The 4849-nt window shown below is 47.1% G+C and overlaps 1 non-coding gene across 1 annotated transcript; it reads left to right on the top strand.

Annotated features, from left to right (window-relative positions):
• The first annotated feature begins 222 nt into the window (after positions 1-222).
• Positions 223-328, top strand: LOC118652536. The gene has a single exon (XR_004966657.1). It is a non-coding gene; the product is annotated as a U6 spliceosomal RNA (small nuclear RNA).
• Positions 329-4849: the final 4521 nt, after the last annotated feature.

The raw sequence follows: 4849 nt of genomic DNA, 5'->3' as shown, positions 1-4849 counted from the left end.
TGTTCTCCGACCAATGTTGTTCAGCCTAGACCAGATGTCTCCCAGCTTCTCCCTTCTGAGCTCCTTCCTGGGCATGCTGGTGCCAGCTGTGAGACCCGCCACGCTCACAGTGCCCCCAAAGTCAGTGCCCTTCCAGGTGCAACCATCCATGCCCCTCCCCAGCAGCCTTCTGTGCGGTCCTACATCCCCTCACAGAATTCCAGGGCAGTCTGTATCATAAGTGTGCTCGCTTCGGCAGCACATATACTAATATTGGAACATACAGAGGAGATTAGCATGGCCCCTGTACAAAGATGACATGCATATTGGTGAAGCGTTCCATCTTTTAAAAAAATAAGTCAGGAATCAAACAGAGATTCGCTGAGAAGACAAGGAGCTCTGTGAGGACAGAAACCATGAGCTCTTGTGTTTGTTTCTCTGAGGCCTAGCATAATATTGGCATATATGTCATATTTGGTTGAAGGAAGGAAAGAAGGAAGGAAGGAAGGAAGGAAGGAAGGAAGGAAGGAAGGGAGGGAGGGAGGGAGGGAGGGAGGGGGGGAGGGGGGGAGGGAGGGAGGGAGGGAGGGAGGGAGGGAGGGAGGAAGGAAGGAAGACGGGATGGATGAGGAGAGGGGCTTAGATATAAAAAGGAAAATGGCAGACGGCATAGGAATGGGAAAAAATGTTAGTTCGATACCTAAAGCTACAGTTGACAAATTTCTATTGTCCCTAATAATAGATTTGGAGCCATTCTTTTGGCACATGTTCTAGAAACAAGTTTGAGGCCTCCAGTTCTTACCTAGATGCCAACCAAAGTAAGAAAAGCTACCAGTTCCATTGTTGGCCCAATTTAACAAACAAATTAGTCGCAGATTCCAGAGAGGAGCACAGCTCTCCTTAGTCTTAGAGCCACTCCAGGTTGGTAGGATTGACTATTGAACTTGTTTTTTTTAAATCAGGCCATTTCTTTAAATAAAAAAAAAAAATTGATTGATTTGAGAGAGACAGTGATGTGTTGTTCCTCTTACCCATGCATTCACTGGTTGATTCTTATATGTGCCCTGACCGGGGTCAGACCCACAACCTTGGCGTATGGGGCCAATGCTCTAACCAACTTGGCTACCTGGGCAGGGCCTATTGAACTTGGCTTTTTAAATGAAATGATGCTGACCTGTTCCAGTGTCTTCCAGATAAACACAACTCGCTGAGACTATGATTAGAAAGGAAAGAAAATAGTGGCTTGTGCTCAAAGATTAAGAGCTCATTCTTGCAAATTGACTACTTCAGGGATCGGGCTACACTAGGAAAATGTCTGGCAGTGCTGGTGTCTACCCAGGAGAGCAGCCTCCTAATGGGTTGTGGTCTACCTTTGTGCAGAGATGTGAGTGAGACAGCAATGCTGCCCTGTCCCCAGTCATCCTAATGGGTCAGCTGCATGACAGTATGACATGTCACCTATGACCACACTGGGATGAACATGGTTCAGCAAGATTGGCTTGGCAACCTTTATCAAAAAAACCTTATGGTGCAATGTGGAGGCCCTATCTGCCTTGTCCACCCTCAGGACTGGCAGCCACATGAACGGACTAAGAGTGTAATGCAAGCATGTCAAACTTGCGGCCTGCAAGCCGCATGCAGCCCACAACAAATATTTTTTGCGGCCCAGCCAATATAACAGTATGTAAGAAACACTTTAATAAAAATTTCATAACTTCATTTTTACAATATCCTGTTATACATAATCCTATATAATAAAAGCCTAATATGCTTAGTATCTGACCATTCATTCAACCAGTCGCTATGACACACACTGACCACCAGGGAGCAGACCCTCCAACCAGTAGATTAGCTTGCTGCTGGGGTCCAGCTGATCAGGTCTGGGCTAGACAGGCCGGACACTCCCTGAGCCCTCCCGCGGTCCTTCCCTGGCCCTGATTGTGCACTGGTGGGGTCCTCCGGTCTGGCCTGCACCCTCACGCAATCCAGGACCCTCGGGGGATGTCGAGAGCTGGTTTCAGCCCAATCCCCACAAGCCAGGCCAAGGGACCCCACTGGTGCATGAATCCGTGCACCCCCCTCTAGTTATTAATAACGAACTACATCATTCACTAATGACTGATTACTAGAATCGTGTTGCATTCATTTCCCTTACGTGCCTTACGCGAAGGTGCACCATTTCTCTCCACTAATACTAGCAGCGAATATTTTAGCAGCCGATGGCCACATCATTAGTCTTGGACTGACTTGTTTGGTGTGTGCAACAGGAAATATTTCGCTTTCAGAGATTTATTTGTGTTATGCTTATTAATTTTTGCAGTTATTCAGTGTCTGTAAGTTAATGTTCAAGGAAAAATATTAATTTTTATTAAAATGTCCTATTATTTTATGTTAACGATTACTCATTTATTTCAGCCCTTTGTATTCAGCATGTCTCTATTAAAATAAATCTATGTTTCTATGAAAATTTAAGCTTTTGTTTTTTTACGGCCCACATCAACTTAAACCTTATTTATTTGGCCCATGTTACCTTTGAGTTTGACATGCTTGGTATAATGGCTGAAATGAACCAGAGCAAGAGGGTGGTGAGAAGAGAGGAGGTGGGGTTTGAAGCAGGGAGAGAGGTAGCCTTGTGTGAGGGCCGTTTGAAAAGTGGAGCAAAGGGCATTATCCAATCTGAATCTTGCTTTAAGAGCCGATGGGGCAAGGCCCTGGCACTGCCACGTCTCCTCCCCTCACCTCTGACCCAGTTCTGGGCGCCAGTCCTGTGGCCCATGTGGCACAACCTGTTCTTAGCTACCATTCAGCTCCCCATTGGGATAGAACAGGTAGTGAAAGAGTCAAGGGGTCACCTACTCAACATAGAATCTCCTAGAACCTTCTAGGCTCAGATGAATGAAGTGGTTAAAGAAAAAATTGTTATTGCTGCAGGAAAGATCTCCAGATGGGACTTTTTTCCTTCTGTTCCCTCAACACCCATGGCGTAAGAGACCACGTGACACCAGTCCCTGCTGGGATGGCCTTGAACAAACACGACCTTAGACGCATGAACCCAGAAGACTCATGTGATCAGCTTTTACCGAAAGGGTTTCCACAAGCCCCCAGTACTAAAATAAAATAGAACTATAATCTGTTAAATTTATATAAATCTAAAGGGAAATGCAATATATAAAACTGAGTCTTCAGCCCAGGTTTTGGTCATGGGCATGTTGCCCTCGTGATAACAGGCAAGATTCCCTCCATCATAACCAGGACTCACCAAGAGTATGAAGGGAAAGGCACCCACAGCGAAAGGAGAAATGATCATCAATGCCAGGTCCATAAGAAGTGATCGATAAATGGTAAATCTATTATTAGTGCTGTTATCATTATCAGTAGTACTCCAGGCACCCAACAGAGAGGTGTGCTTGCTCGTGTGATGTATTAGTGAGCTCAGGACGCCGTAACAAAATAGCACAGACTAGGCAGTTTGAACAACAGAAATGCTCTGATCACAGTTCTGGTGGCTGGAAATGCAAGGTTGAGGTCCCAGTAACGCAGGTTTATTCGAAGGCCTCTTCTGTTGGCATGTAGAAGGCGGGCCTCTCACTGGGCCTCGTTTTTGTGCAGGTGGAGAGGAGAGAGGGAACTCCCTGGTGTCTCTCTTCTCATGAGGACACCAGCAGTATGTGCCTCTATGAGCTCATTTTACCTTAATTACATCTGTAAAGACCCATGTCCACATACAGTCACATTGGGGGTTGGGCTTCGCATATGGACGGGGACACAAACATTCAGTCCCCACGCCTGGGCACAGTCCGTGAGTGCTGCTCAGAGGTTATCTGATGATGGACATCCGAATGGTGACATCTCATTCACACCTTATTCCTGGGACTCAAGCCATCTAGGCATGAATTATCAAAGGAAATCTGTCTTATTTGGTAAAATCTTAGGATATGATAGGATTCTTGAAAGACGATGAACTAGATTTTGATCCAAACCATTTTTGGCAAGGCAGGCTGAAGGGGATGTGCTCTGGCTCTTTCTATAAGTTGATCTCAGGTGTTCAGGCCTGTCCTTGAAAACACTTCACCCTTGCTTCTTGGTCATCAGGGTCACGTTTCTCTGAAAGTAGATTCCCAGAGAGAGACATTCTGTCCTTTAACTGCATTTTGTTTGTTTTTGTTTGTTTTGTTGTGTAAGTACTGGGTCTGCCAGGCCTTCCAGCACTGAAACCCTGCACTGGGCTCTGCCCAGTTGGCAACCACTGTACACCCCTGGACAGGGGAAGGAGGCGCTGCTCAGCTCCCCTCCCAACCTGGAAGAGTTTATTTTTTAAAATATGGGTTTTATTGATTTTATATACAGAGGAAGGGAGAGGGAGAAACAGAAAGAAACATGGATGTGACAAACATCCATCAACTCTCTTCTACTGGGGATCCAGCCCAGAAGCAGGGCATGAGCCCTGACTGGGAATCAGTGCACGGACAACCTACTGAGCAGCGCGGACCAGGGCCCCGCCTGGAGAGACGTTTAAGTCGGCGGCGGCCCCCAGCAGGATGGAGAACTGGGAGCCAGTGGCACTCCGAGCCTCTCCTCCCAGCCATGCCCTGAACAGAAGAGCGCAGCCTATTTACGCCTTTCTGGAAATAATGTCCTGGGACGCCATCCAGGAAGGACCTGCAGCACACGCTTCAGCGCGGTGCATTCCTGGGCCCTGAGCCGTTTCGAAACCACCGTGTAACCTTGTGTGTTCCTAGAGCGATTCCATGACCTGCTCAGGGGTGCAGAGAGCAGCTGCAATACGATACTGGATGTTTTCTTCCTCCGGGGAAGTTTCGTTTCCAGATTACTTTGCACGCCCACCGTGGAAGCCTGCTCTGCGGTCCTT

Source organism: Myotis myotis, unplaced genomic scaffold (genome assembly GCF_014108235.1).
Source record: "Myotis myotis isolate mMyoMyo1 unplaced genomic scaffold, mMyoMyo1.p scaffold_m19_p_31, whole genome shotgun sequence".
Taxonomy (NCBI): domain Eukaryota; kingdom Metazoa; phylum Chordata; class Mammalia; order Chiroptera; family Vespertilionidae; genus Myotis; species Myotis myotis.
This window is presented reverse-complemented; position numbering and strand designations above follow the sequence as displayed.